This window comes from Diabrotica virgifera, chromosome 6 (assembly GCF_917563875.1).
Source record: "Diabrotica virgifera virgifera chromosome 6, PGI_DIABVI_V3a".
Classification (NCBI taxonomy): domain Eukaryota; kingdom Metazoa; phylum Arthropoda; class Insecta; order Coleoptera; family Chrysomelidae; genus Diabrotica; species Diabrotica virgifera.
Window position 1 is genome coordinate 177049436 of NC_065448.1, and position 16508 is coordinate 177065943.

Sequence of the window (16508 nt, forward strand, 5' to 3'; positions counted from 1 at the left end):
CACACCGTTGAAACTTTTTGTACTTGCTATTTGGGTGGAGTCGGACAAATTTGGAGCTTGGCGCATTATGGTAGTGGGGCGTTTGTCTGTCAAGTGGTCACGAAGTTGTCAATGTTATGCAAGAAAAAAATTTATAACTACATTGGTCATTTTATTTTAATCAATGGATTTTATGATATAAACAGCGAAAACAATTTTGTCGGACAAAAATATTGGGGCCTATGACTCGTCGGACACGCTAAATATGTTAAATTTATGAAGATAATAAATTTATTACCACATGGATAATTTTAACGGAATCTACCATAAAACCTTTTTACAATAATGTGGTAACCTTTTCGGACAATTTTCACGGGGCATATGCGCAGTCGGATGCGCCGAAGATGTCAATTTCCTGAAATTTTTTTATTTACAACCATTCTTCCGACAAAAATAGGAGGTTATAAGTAATTATATTCTAAATAAAAAAATCTAAATGTCGGACAAAAATATTGGGGCAAATCGACAGTCGGACAAAAAATTTAATTTTTATTAGTAAACTATACTTTTAAACTATGCTGGGTTCGTGCATCCCTTATCTTCACAACCATTTTCCGACAAAATAGTAGGTTACAAGCAATTATATTCTCAAAAAAAAAATGTAGTTGTCTGACAAAAATGTTGGGGCAAACGAACAGAAATCTTAATTCTTTTAGGCTATTGACGAGGAGCAATTGTAAAAAACATTTTTAAAGCAGTTTTTCTCGGTTACTTTTGAATCGATTTAGCTGAAAATTGGTACACACACTAAGTACAACATTTAAAAGGACATGACGTAGAGCAGTACCCGAAACTTTCCAAAAAAAAATTTCCGACAAGAGGGAAAATGACAAACATCGTTCTGTAGTTTTTTCTCGAATTAAAAAAAAAATCCGACACAAGTAGGAGGTTATAAGCAGTTATATTCTAAATCAAAAGATTTAAGTGTCCGACAAAAATATTGGGGCAGATCGAAAGTCGGACAAAGAATTTAATTTTTATTAGTAAACTATGTTTTTAAACTATGCTGGGTTCGTGCATCCCTCATCTTCACAACCATTTTTCTGACAAAAGTAGTAGGTTACAAGTAATTATATTCTTAAACAAAAAAAGAATCTGTGTGTACTTTGTACTTACGTAAGAAGTTATACTGATTTCTTAAAAATAAATATACCTTTTTAAATAGTTTGTTTTAATTTTTCGCGCATGCGCGCAGTATTATGTGTGTATTTTATAAACCTCTTGTCCGATTTAAGTGATTTTTTAAATACATTAGCGCCTTATTCTTTAGCAATATCCCTGTAATAATATTGTTGGTAAACACGTAATTTTTCATTGCAAACCTAGTGTATGAATCAAACTGTGTTTTTTTCTCAAAGTTCGCATCACCCTGTGGAATATTCTATAAAATACTAAAATTAAAACCTACCTATAGCCTCATGTTTTCTCAACATTCTGTTTTTCATTCATTCGTTTATGTTGGATAATAAAAAAGTTAAGGACTTTAACAACTAGCCATGTTTTTCATCGACGTAGGGTGTTTTTAAATAAGTATAGAAAACTTTAAGGAGTAATTTTGCATGACAAAATAAAGTCAGTTTGCTTTATAAACGTATGTCCGCAAATGCTTCGTTTCCGAGATAGGGGGTGTTGAAGTTTTTATGGCAAACTGACGATTTATTTATTGCTTTAAAACCGGTTAAGATATGAAAATGAAATTTGGTGGGTTTTAAGATGTAGTTAGTGCACATTTTTTAACTACAGTTAAGAATTTAATATTCACCATTGGCGCGCATACGGGTAATATGAGCCGAAAAATTCGTAATATAATATGAAGTCAAAAATGTATAAAAATTACTTTTTTTAAAAATTGTACCAAAACGCCCCATTATTTTTGTCCGACAAGTGATCCAATATGCATTACACATGTAAAAAAACAGTACAAAATAAAAATGACATCTGTGGAAATAAGTAAAAAAAATCCAGGAAATTGACATCTTCGGCGCATCCGACTGCGCATATGCCCCATGAAAATTGTCCGACAAGGTTACCACATTATTGTAAAAAGGTTTTATGGTAGATTCCGTTAAAATTATCCATGTAGTAATAAATTTATTATTTCCATAAATTTGACATATTTAGCGTGTCCGACGCGTCATATGGCCCAATATTTTTGTCCGACAAAATTGTTTTCGCTGTTTATATGATAAAACCATTGATTAAAATAAAATGACCAATGTGGTTATAAATTTTTTTCTTGCATAAAATTGACAACTTCGTGACCGCTTGACAAACAAACGCCCCACTACCGTAATGCGCCAAGCTCCAAATTTGTCCGACTCCACCCAAATAACAAGTACAAAAAGTTTCAACGGTGTGGTCATAAATAATAATTTTATATGTGGGCCCAAGACCTATAACGTTCGGCTGAACTTCCAGTGTTACAAAATCGCCGCCAAAATTGACTTCTCATGCGCTCAACTTTTGCCCCAACATTAGTTTGCCCATGCCACGTTGAAGAAGGCCTACAGCCCTATTCATCTTCTAAATAAAAAGTAAGAAGTTTTCCATGTATGAAAAAGTATATATAAAAAGTATGAAAATTACTACAACATACTAGAAACTCAGTAAATTTATTACATTCCTATGTAAATGGCAACGAAATATGATGCAAAACATTTTGGCTCTTAGCTGTTTCAATCGGAACGTGTGCTGTTCTACATGCAGCCAACACAATAATTATCTATCTCTAGGCGGTAATAATCTAGTAATGCCCATTGTGGGAAATAGCGACCGACAAAACGTTTACTTTCAAACCAATAAATACAAATATGTAGACAACTTGCTTCAAAAGTAGGTTGTATTGCAAAATTATGCACTCGTGTTATATAACGGAACCTACATCATAAAAAATAAACCAGACGAACTCTATACTATTGCCATATATTTTCAGCAATGGCTGTTTGTTATCTTTGTATTGATTTAACTTATACAGGGTGTTTGTACATTCAAAAAAGGAGACAAATCGGACCCGGAGAATTACATAGGAAATATTAACTTACTAAACACATCATTAAAATTAACAACCAAAATGATATCAAACAGACTGAATGAAATTATAACATTGGCAGAAGAACAACATGGTTTAGGTCGGGAAGATCATGCACCGACGCTATATTTATAATGAGGCAAGTTCAAGAGAAATCGTTGGAATACAACATACCGGCATATTTATGTTTCGTGGACCTTAAGAAAGCATTTGACAGCGTCAAATTAAAGGGCGTTATCCATTTGATATAATCAAGAGAGCTACCTCTAGAAATAATTAAAACGATCGAAAACATCTACCCGGAATTAAGCAAAAACACAATGAAAATGTTAAAAACGAAAATGGAGAACTGATGATAAACTTCTGCACAAATATCGAACTTAGAATAAACAACACATTTTTTGACCACAAAGACCAACACAAATATACATTCAATAACACCCATGGACAAAGATCTATGATAGATTATGTTGTAACCAACAGAGATATACATCCATCAAAAATAATCGACGTAAGATGCCTCAACTCAGCAGATGTAGGTAGCCACCATAGCCTAGTATTATGTAAAATAGGAATCATTATGAAATATTTCACACCTAAGAGGGCAGCACCAATACAAACAAAAATCAAAGTCGAAGGACTACATACGGAATCCACGGAATACTTATACAGGAAAAGAATATCAGAGAAGATTGCTGAGAATGGAATATTAGGAAACGATAGCATCGATGAAAGCTGGCAACAACTCAAAGATAACATAATAGATGCTGCAACAGAATCACTTGGAGAGAGAAAAGTAACGATTACTCACATATTAAAGAAGAAAACCCCGTGGTTTAGAGAGGAAGTTAAGATAAAATGCGAAGAAAAGAAGAAAGTAAAATACAGAACAAAACAAACACAACAGGCATACAACCACTACAAACGAATCAGAAACGCAACGAATACTTTAGTGAGGCAAATAAAAAGGGAGCACTGGTAGAGTTTCTCAAAACAGATGGAACACGACTTCTACCGAACACAAAAAGAAGTATGGAGAATGATCAGAGGCCAAAGGAAGGAGATGAACGAATTAATAAAAGCGAAACACATTCAGAAGGAATCATGGGCAGACTACTTCCGATCTCTATTTGCTAAAGGCGACGATAACACCTGAAGTTACGACAAACGAAGAAATAAACATCGAGGAGGGAGAGGTAAAGGAAGCATTAAGAAAATTAAAAAATAGAAAATCTCCATGAGAGGACAGAATATCAAACGAACTCCTAAAGTACGGAGGACAAGATCTAACTAAACAACTATTAAAACTAATACAAAAAATAATAGAACAAAACAGAATACCACAAGAATGGAGATCAAGCATCCTAATACCTCTCTTCAAAAAAGGAGACAAATCAGACCCGGAGAATTACAGAGGGATTAACTTATTACACACAACATTAAAATTAACAACAAAAGTGATAACAAAACAATTGAATGAAATTATAACATTAGCAGAAGAACAACAAGGTTTTAGGTCGGGAAGGTCATGCACTGACGCTATATCAATGAGGCAAGTTCAAGAGAAATCGTTGGAATACAACAAATCGGCCTATTTATGTTTCGTGGACCTTAATAAAGCATTTGACAGGGTCACATTAAAGGACGTTATCCACTTGTTATACTCGAGAGAGGTACCTCTGGGAATAATTAAAACGATAGAAACCATCTACCAGAACAACACAATAAAAGTAAAATTGGAAGATGAACTAACTGACCCAATTGAAGCCGGCAATGGGATAAGACAGGGGGATTCCTTGAGTCCTTTATTGTTCAACCTGATCATGGACGAAATAATAAAAAAAGTAAGAACTAAAAAAGGATACCAAATGGGAGAAAATCAACTTAAAATAATCTGCTATGCGGACGATGCAATACTAATCTCTCAATGTGAAGATGATTTACAACGTATGCTGCACCAATTCAATATAACCGCCAGAAAATTTAACATGTTAATTTCCTCAAAAAAGGCAAAATGCATGGTTATAACAGCAGATCCAATAATATGTAAATTGGAGCTGGAAGGTCAGATAATAGAACAAGTGATGGAGTTTAAATACCTAGGCATCACACTATCTAGCTACGGAAAACTCGAAACAGAAGTGGAAGATTAAGTGAATAGAGCAAACAGAGCCGCAGATTGCCTGAATGACACAATATGGAGAAATAAAAATATCGGAAAAGAAATGAAAGGCAGAATTTACAAAACAGTCATCAGATCAACAATGACATACGCGACAGAAACACGACCCGACACAGAGAACAAAAAGATTGCTCGAAACAGCGGAGATGAAAACCCTTCGAAAAATCGATGGTAAGACTCTATGGGACAGAGCTAGAAGTACAGATATACGACGGAGGTGCAAGGTGGATAACATTAATAACTGGGTAAGAAACAGAAGAATAGAGTGGAATGACCACATAAGCCGAATGACAACAAATAGGGTAGTTAGGACAGCGAGAGACGGTTCCTTAATAGGAAGACGATCAGTGGGAAGACCACGCAAACAATGGAACGACAACTTACTAGAGGAACATTGAAAAAACAGAGAGAGTCACGTCTATACAAAAATAAGAAGAAGAAGAAGAAAACATCTACCAGAGCAACACAGTAAAAGCAAAAGTAGAAGATAAACTAACTGACCCAATTGAAGCTGGTAATGGGATAAGACAGGTGGATTCCTTGAGTCCTTTATTGTTCAACCTGACCATGGATAAAATAATAAAAAGATAAGAAATAAAAAAGTGAAGATGATTTTTACAACGTATACCAATTTAACATAACCGCCAGAAAATTTAACATGTTAATTTCACTAAAAAAGACAAAATACATGGTTATAATAGCAATTCCAATAAGGTGGAATTTGTAACTGGGTAGTCAGATAACACAGGTTTACAAAAAAAAATAAATTGTGGACTATTTGACAAAACCATATGACTTGGGGGTTTTGGGGTCGCTGATCACGAATCCGGGATCCGCTGATCTCTATCACGTCAGGTAAAGGTCATTTCAAGGTCAAATCAAGATAAATCGACACAATCGCGCTGAAAAAGTAAATTAGGGGGTTTTTGGGGTCGCTGATCACAAAACCGGGGTCCGTTGAGCTATACCACGTCAGATAAAGGTTATTTCAAGGTCAAATCAGTTTTGTGATCAGCGACCCCAAAAAACCCCTAATATACTTTTTCAGAGCGATTGTCGATTTATCTTGATTTGACCTTGAAATGACCTTTACCTGAGGTGATAGAGTTCAGCGGACCCCGGATTTTTGATCAGCGACCCCAAAAACCGCCTAATATACTTTTCCAGAGCGATTGTGTCGATTTATCTTGATTTGACCTTGAAATAACCTTGAGCTAGACGTGACAGAGGTCAGCGGACCCTGGATTCGTGGTCAGCGAACCCCCTAGTATACTTTTCAGAGCGTTTGTCGATATATCTTGATTTGACCTTGAAAAGACCTTTACCTGACGTGATACAGTTGCGGTGGAATTTTTATTTGGGTGTTTTTGGTGCAAACTTAAAATCTTTGGAGTTACAGAGCAAAAATTGCAAAAAACACGATTTTCGGGCGCCATTTTGTTTATAAAAAAGTAGCACACTATCTGCGGACTTTGCATACCTATATTATTAATAAATACAGTTATAAGATTCGATTCCAGCAATGAAATTGCTGGTAAATAACTTTTCCCAAAAATGGCCTATTCTCCGATAATCTGCCCAAACTAACAATATATACAGAGAGATTCAAAATTATGAAACAAATTCATTTTTTCACAGACGCTTTTAAAAAAAGCCGAAGATAAAGACGAATTTGCAATAGTTATAGCCAACCTTTATGAGTGGGACTAGAAGAAGATAACTCCAAAACGATCAATTTAAGAGAAACGTTACAAAACACTTTTGTTTCGAATGATCCAAAAAATCTAAAATAATATCTGCCCCGACCGAAAAAATTTTAGTACCTAGAATTTATAAAAAAAGTCATTTTTTAATTAATATCTAATTAACAGTCTGGACAAAATTATCTCGGGCACCCCTTCTTTTTTATAATTTTTAACATACTAATAGTCCATTGAAATGTTACATTTAGGGTTGCATTTCTTAGAGGAGTCAATTTTATTTTTTTATTGTAAAAGCTTAAGTTCAAGTTTTTGGGGTCGCCGCCCTTGTCCCCCGGCCGCCATCTTGGAAAAAGGGGTGCAAAGGGATTTCGCGCTGTATCTTCTAAACTAGCAATCATACAGAAAATTTAATCAAACATAAAATGTAGCAAATTAAATTTTCTACAATTTTATATCTATTACTTTTTATCGTCAAGTTACCAACAAAAAAGTTATAAACAAAAATAAGAGAAAATTTTGTAAACAGTTTCCTTTTGAATGTTATAACTTTTTTTTGTTCATTTTTTGAACAATTTCCGCTATAAATTTGTTTAATTTTATTTATTTATCTAGGTTTTACAGCGCTCCAAACTTGACTAGATTCTCGAATTCTCATAGGAATAAAATAAAAACAAATCCTTGGGCTTACTTTTCTATCTATATATTTTTTTATTATGATTTCAACATTCCTATGCTATTATTAAGCTATTTTTGACCCTTTTCCCGGTCACCTATGAGGTAGAGTCTGGAGGCGCGTTTTTTGTGTAGTATCCACAATAGGCCTAATCCACGGACAATTTGTAGACAAAATAATATTATTTATTATTATATGTTGAAAAAGATCTATCATAGTTATTTTATTATTTTTTCATTTTTTTTCGATGGTCCAGGCTGCGAGTCAAGATCTGAATCAGTATCCGAGGTGAATTTTTGTGGTATAATGAGAGTAAGAGTTGGCATCATTGTCGGTAATTCATCTACCAATTCATTTTCTTCAATAATTAATGCTGATATGTCCACGATGTTGATGCAACTTTCACCACCACAATAGAGGCACACTGTTGAACATTTGAGGTCTGCTTTTCGGCAATCACATGCACTTCCAGTTTCCATTGCATCTGCTAAAGATGAATTTCATAAGCTCGGGGGTACTGGAGGCTTGAAAGTTTGGATGGGTATCCAAAATTTTCTATGCTTTTTCCAGCCCCAATTTTCTGGATCACAATGTTTACCGAGCCATGACTGAATCTGGTGATACACTCGGAGTCTGTGGAAACGGGCTGCATCTTGTGTTCAAGGAAGTGAAAAGAGATTAAATGCATTTTTTGTCACTGTTTTAGCGAATCGTTTGTATCTCAGGGTTTCCAGAGAATCGTTTTTATTTCCGCCATATAAAGAGACGAAAAACGTTCGCCGACAACAGTGAGTAAAGATGGCTCGACTTTCCCACTGACAAATAATTTTCCCTAGAGGTTTCTTACAATTAAAATAACCACCCCTCATGATGCGCTCTTACAAAAGCACAAAATGCTTATCTAATCAAAAAAATATAAATTTTACCCACAAGACTCTCAATAGTATTATCTATAAAACTCAAAATACTTTTCACAATTTATAATACGACTGGACGTGGTCAAATAGGTAGCACAACTGTAAGAATAAGTTAAGTAGAAAGGCACCGACTGCTGGGCCACCTAGGATAAATTATAATAATAAAAGTCATAGCAGGCAGATATTCAGTCCGGTACGGAAGAAAAATGACGTAACTGTAAATTTTGTCAATTCCTGTTTATTGCGCAATTAACTTCTAAAATACTATGTAAAGATGATACAAAAAGACCGAACTTCAAAATGTGCTGAGCCACTATATGGTAGTTGCGTCGTTACTGAAATACGCGCTATGTTAGACCTTGTTTCAGATGCATAATGACGCAACTGTAGATAGGGTTGAAAATGGGGCGATTAAATTAAGATAATGAAATTCGAACCAATATCGATGAAAATAAAAGCCATCATTGTCAAAAAACAAACGCCATACCGATGCTCCTGGACGATTACTCTTCATTAAATCCCTATTTTAAATATTTAAAAATCGTTTTTGCTTCGTTCTTGTCAAGAATTTTGCATTTTGCGGTTGCGTCATTCTTCTGCTGGACTGACGAATTTGTCCTCAAACAACTTCTTGGGCCTTTGCTATATTATGCTTAGGGATCTAAATTTTATAGTGGGGAGAAAGGTCAAAAATAGATTAATAATAGCACAGAAATGTTAAAATCATAATAAATTGTATGAATAAAAAATAGTAAGATAGAAAAGTAAGCCTAACGTTTTGTTTTTATTATATTCCTATGAGCATTCGAGAATCTGGGGCTAGATTCTGTGCACTGTAGTTATCTACACGTCGCTTTTTCTATCGATGTCAATTGTCGTGAAAATATTTGAATTTTTAGCTTTAATTGAATTATTTTCTAGTTTTGCTAGGTTATACTCTAATTGATGCTGAAGTGACACTTAGTAAAACAAGAAAATATTTGAATTAAAACTAAAAATTCAAATATATTGACATTGATAGAAAGCGATCGGCGTTAGCGATTGTACACAGAATCCCACCCCTGGTCAAGTTTGGAGCGCTGTAAAACCTAGATAAATAAATAGAATTAAATACCTTTATAGTGGAAATTGTTTGTTGAAAAACCCTGTACAAAATTGCTTTAATGTTATTTTATTGTAAAATGAACTGAAAAATTATAACCTCTAAAAGGAAACTTTTTACTAATTTTTGTTTGCATCTTTTTTGTTGGTCACCTGACGATAAAAAGTAATACGAACAAAATTGTAGAAAATTTAATTTGCTACATTTTATGTTTTATTAGATTTTCCGTAGGGTTGGTAGTTTACGAGATATAGCGCGAAATCCCTTTGCACCCCTTTTCCAAGATGGCGACCGGGGGACATTGGTGACGACCCCAAAAACTTGAACTTAAGGTTCTACTGATCCCCGCTACATATTAAAAAAATAAAATTGACTCCTCTAACAAATGCAAGGTATGGCCTAAAAAATGTAACATTTCAATGGACTATAAAATTATATATCAAATAATTTTTATTGATTCAACCGATCGCTGAAGGTCGTTCTTATGTGGGATCCTTCACTAATATAAGGCATTCTTTCGAATCCAATACATATTCTTCAATATTATGACCAACAGCAGATGTTCTTTTATTTCGCAAGTTCTTATTAACTAATACACTCTATATAATTAAGCCACTGGTCTTTCTTCCGTGTAAGCGTATATTTATATTGCATTGTTCACTTTCATTAGTTACCATCAATTTTGAAACACATTGTGTATTAGCTAACAATTGGATTACAGGGAAAATTGCATATTAAAATTTTCTTTTGACAAAAAAATACCTTATACTTTATATAATTCTTTGTGTAAAGTAGCTATTGGTAATCAATTTAAAAATACTACACATTGTATTAAATGCAACATTATTATTTCAAATTCATTTAGATATCGAAGTAGGTATATTTCATTTTATCAATATATTGTGCTAGTCTAATGGCCCAGTAATATAAAAATCAAAATGTAATTTAGTAAAGATAATTTAGTAAATAAATGCCTAATATTGTCCATTGGAGCCTTTAAAAGTACACCAGTTTCAAATCTTTATGTGGAATGCTGTGAAATACCTTTACAGTTAAGAAGAAAATAGGTATCTCTGTAATAAATTTTTGTGGAAAATTTTATCTAAAAATAGTAGTGTAGTTGTAAAGTTCACAACCTATTTATAATGGATTTAACTAATAAGTACTGGAAAAAAAAGGAATCACTTATTTTATGTGAAACATATAAAGACTCTTTAGAATATAAAGACAAAATGTATAGAAACGAAATGTTACCAATATACCAAACAAACTTAATTGATGTGCCTGAGATAGAAATACGATTTCTAAGAGATTATTCCATTTATCCGAAGTCGTTGAGAAATATGATGTTTAATTCAGACAGAAAATTATTTTAAAAATCATCATATCGTATTTACAGATGCATCTAAAAAGACGACAAAACGTCTTCGTCTAAGACGACCCTATAGAAAACTATTTCGAGGCAAAAAAACTTCCGAGTGAATTTTCAAGTTATTCAGCTGAGCAAATCGGTATATTAGAAGCCTTAAAATATATAAAAAATAGTTTATTTAGTAAGCAAAAATTTTTAATATGTAATATCAGATTGTAAAAGTATTTTAGATAAACTTAAAAACATATTAACTAATTGTAATATTAATTATCTCTTACTAAATATTTTATTTAATTTTAAAAACTTGTACGAGGAAGGAAAAATAGGTAAGTTTTTTTGGGTTAAAGCTCACTGTGGGATTATCCATAATGAAAAAGTAGACATGCTCGCCGAGGAAGCATTAGATTCTGATAATTTTGTAAAATATTCATTCATTCAAGAAGACCTATATACTATTTCCAAAAAAATAATTAGGCATGAATGGATGGATATACAGTGAGCACGTAAAGGTTGGAATAAATTCATTTTCTCGAGAATGGACGATTTTGGAAAAAAAATCCCGAAACAAGTCAATTTTTATTTTTAAATTACGACTTTTGGCATATATATCATACTAGTGACGTCACCCATCTGGGCGTGATGACGTCATCGATGATTTTTTTAAATAGGAATAGGGGTCGTGTGATAGCTCACTTGAAAGGTAATTCAATTCTCTATTCACTAATATAACCATTAACATAATTATTTATACAGGGTGTCCAAAAAAAATTTTTTTGGATTAAATTTACTGACATAAAAAGAAGAATACAAGTAATTTATTTAATTCAAAATACATTTTACTGCTCTCAGAAAACAGAAAAAAATGTTTATTTGAAAAATAATCATTGCTTTTCGCTTAAATTAAATGTTCAAACTGTCAAGAGGAAGGTGGGTGGCTGCTTTAATACTGAATTTAAGCAAAAGACAATATTTATTTGTCAAACTGATAGGAGTAAAATGTGTTTTGAATTAAATAAATTACACACATTCTTCTTTTTATGTCAATAAATTTAATTCAAAAATTTTTTTTGGTCACCCTGTATAAATACTTATGTTAATGTTTACATTACTGAATATAGAATTGAATTACCTTTCAAATGAGCTATCACAAGACCCCTATTCTCATTTAAAAAAATCGTAGATGACGCCATCACGCCCAGATGGGTGACGTCACTAGTATGATGTATATGCCAAAAAGTCGTAATTTAAAAATAAAAATTGACCTGTTTCGGGATTTTTTTCCATAATCGTCCATTCTCGAGAAAATGAATTTATTCCAACCTTTACGTGCTCACTGTATAGTCATTTCACCAAAGGACTTTTTTATAAAAAAAAGGTAACACCACTATTGAAAAGAGCGTAAGAATATGCATTAAGAAATATTTTGAACTTTTTAGTTATGTTAATTATAATTACCATTTAATAAATATATAATGTATCTTCACATGTACCTATGTGTGGCAGATTCGTGCAAATATAAGAATTATTGTACATTTAATGTAGAGTCATATAATTTGGACCACATAATATGTAGTATATTATACTACACATACAAAAGTTCAAATTTAGATATGAGGCCATCTCAGATTTTGCCTTTTACAAAAATGGCGAGCATTCAAAATGGCGGCTATTAATATGTGACTAATAGCACGATAACTTTTGAACGAAAAGTCCTATTTCAGCCAAATTTGGTATCAAGTTTCTTTTTTTGATGAATAAGATCGAGGTCTTGAACCGGAAGAATCGGTTTACCAGAAGTTGTGTTTTTACTGTTTTTATTTAAAAATATGTTGTTGTTTTTTTCAATTCTTTCATCTGTATATATTAATTTTTCAAAAAGGTAATACCGCCATTGAAAATAGTGTAAACATATTTTTTAGGAAAGATTTTGAACTTTTTAGTTATGTTAATTACCATTTAATAAATGCATAACGTATCTCCACACGTACCTATGTGCGGTAGATTCATGTTGAATGCACGCCATTTTTGTAAAAGACGAAATCTGAGATGGCCTCATATCTAAATTTGAATCTTTGTATGTGTAGTGTATGTTCCAAATTATATGCTTTTACCATTAAATGTACAATAATTCTTATATTATTTGCACTAATGCACCGCACATAGTTTCATAGGTACATGTTAAGATACGTTATGCATTTATTAATTGGTAATTAACATAATTAAAGAGTTCAAAATATTTCCTAAAAAATATTTTGACGCTCTTTTCAACGCCGGTATTAACTTTTTGAAAAATTAATATATACAGGGTAAAATAATTGGTACAAAAACAACATGTTTTTATATAAAAATCAGGAAAATCACAACTTCTGGTAAATCGATTTTTCCGGTTCAAGACCTTGGTCTTACACATCAAAAAAAGAATCTATATACCAAATTTGGTTGAAATCGGACTTTTCGTTCAAAAGTTATCGTGCTATAAGTCACATATGTATAGTCGCCATTTTGCATGCCCGCCATTTTTGTAAAAGATAAAATCTGAGATGGCCTTTTATCTAAATTTGAACCTTGACGTGTGTAGTATATGTGGTCCAAATTATATGCTTCTACCATTAAATGTACAATAATTCTTATAATGTTTGCACGAATTTGCCACACACAGGTACATGTGAAGATATGTTATGCATTTATTAAATGGTAATTAACATAACTAAAAAGTTCAAAACATTTTCAACAAAATATTTTTACGCTCTTTTCAATTGCGGTATTACCTTTTTCAAAAATTAGTATATACACAGGGAAAAAATTGAAAAAACATATTTTTACATAAACAACCAGTAAAAACACAGAATTCTGGTAAACCGATTCTTTTGGTTTACCACATCCCTTTTGTAAATAAAAGAAGAACCTATATACCAAATTTGGTTGAAATCTGGTTGAAATCTGACGTCTCGTTCAAAAGTTATTTACAAGTTATTTATTAGTCACATATGTATAGTCGCCATTTTGAATCCCCGCCATTTTTGTAAAAGGCAAAATCTGAGATGGCCTCATATCTAAATTTGAACCTTTATATGTGTAGTATATGTGGTCCAAATTATATGCTTGTATCATTAAATGTGCAATTGTTTCACATATCGGCCGCACTATTAGAAGTTTATAAGTTGTTATCAACACATAAGCAGTTTAAATATAAGAATTTGAAGTATTAGTTTATAAAGAAAATGTATACCAAAATTGTATCTACATAATTGGAAAAGATAGAAAAAAAAATTGGTTAAAAAAGATAAAAAAAGAGGCAAAAAAGACCAAAAAATCAATAAATAAATAAAAAAAAGAATGAGCACAATAAAAAATATAATAATAAATAATAAATAAATATTAAAAAAAAACAAAAAAAAATACAATCACTGGAAGCGAAACTGGACAATACGGGAGAAATATAACCACTGGATTCGGAACTGGATATGGAACTGGATAATATTAGAAAACTGTATACGAACATTAATATTATGTGATTTGCAAGTTTGCCAATTGTAGAATGTAGAATTTTTTACCATGCTGATATTGTTTAAAAACATTAATAATATTGATATAAAATGTTAATAAATTTTATTTTTTGTTATAAGAATCAAAGGTAAATATGATTAGACGAATGAAGCCTTAGGTTTCGCAGTCAATATCCCAACCACACACACACACAATCAACATGTAACTTATAGAGGTTACAGGTTGGAACAAATTTTATTTAGGTGAAAATTTTTTGCTCAATTAGAAATCCAATGAAATCAATTAATTTGTGGTCATCTGATTGAATACAACCAATAAAACCAACATTATACTGAAAACAGATCCCATGGGCTGTTTTCACTCAATCATGTAGCTATGGATACCTACATTTCGTTTCATTTCGATTTTGACATTTCAAATATTCAATATTTCAAAATGTCACGATTTGGTTGTAATACTGATGAGAATATTAATGAAATTATCGAATCAAATATACCAAAGAATATTGTTTACAGTAAAAAATTTGTATGGAAAGCGTTTATGGACTTTTGCAATGATAGAAAATATGAATTAGATGGAAATCGGACGGTGGAAGAATTGGCGTCGATTTTAAAGGATTGGGCTGTGAACATGAGAAGAAAAGTTGGTACAGAGTTTAAAGAAGCTACTGTCAAAACCATGTGGAACCTAACAAGTAAGCTTTTACAAGAAAAGTATTATAAGGAAATGAAAGTTATTATTGACCCATTCAAAAGCGTTGTATTTCAACAAGCGCGAGCTGCCCGCGATTCTATACGACGAAAACTACAATCGGATCCCTGTAAAAGGAAATAAAGTTCAGAGGCATTGAGTGCAGTAGAAATAACAAAAATGATAAATTTGTGGAACGAAGACACCCTTGAAGGGCTACAACGGAAATTCTATCACATAACCGCCGTAGAATTAGCTTGGCGAGGTGGGGAAGCTGCTGCTTGTTTGATTGACTTTTTTCGTATTGAAACAAATAACGATGGTTCTGTAACAAATCGAGTACAATATAACCCTGTATTCAGCAAGACTTGCCAAGGTGGTTCAAGAAGGTGTACTGACAGCAAATTTTTAATAGAAAACAACGACAGTAACGTATGTCCTGTCAGATTATTTAAAAAATTGTTATCAAAAAGGGGCCCAAATATTAAAACGGATAGATTATTCCTAAGAACAAATCGTTACTGGAAAACCGAAAATGATCATTGGTATGATAATATGCCCATTGGAAAAAATATGATTCAAAATTGGACAAAAACGTCTGCCGAAGCGATTGGCTTGAAAACCAAGGAAAAAAAAATTACTAATCACTCCAATAGATCGACCGCGGTCAGTTGGTTGGCCAAAAGTGGTGTTCAAGAGCAAGAGCTTATAAAAATTACGGGGCATAACAATCCCAACTCAATAAAACCGTACTTGAACATTGACGAAGAACATCATAATAAAATTATTAACAGCATGCGTATTGGAAATACATCTTCATCAGTTATAGAAACTAACATGTCTGGATCTTCATTAAATTTTTCTAATTGTTCTTTTGTTAATTGCACATTTAAATAAATTGTTTCTGCTCTGTATTTTTTTTCATAACCAGCAAAAAATTTTCTATCCGAATAACCCTCGAACATTGATAAATGCTCAAAAATTTTTTAACAACTTTCTCAAGCTTGTTGCTTACAGGCAACAGACCTCCGCCTACGGCGTCGGTCTGTTTCCAAGCAACAAGCTTTCGAAATCTGTTATAAAATTTTTTCGAACAATTATCAATGTCCTTGGGTTATTACTACTGATAACAAAAGATATTTTTAAGAAAGTATATGATTCATATGAGGGGATCATTGTTTAAACAATGAAAATTGGGCGATCTTTGCACAAAATTTACTTTTTACACTTCTGCGATTATTCATGTTTTTATGAAGGTTTTTACAATTTTTGTCTGCGAAGTTGAAGACACAATC

The 16508-nt window shown here is 32.5% G+C and overlaps 1 protein-coding gene across 5 annotated transcripts in view; it reads right to left on the reverse strand.

The window, feature by feature from the left end:
• LOC114328622 (probable cytochrome P450 49a1) overlaps window positions 1–16508 on the reverse strand; it is a 355075-nt gene that overhangs the window by 108583 nt on the left and 229984 nt on the right. The window lies entirely within an intron of this gene.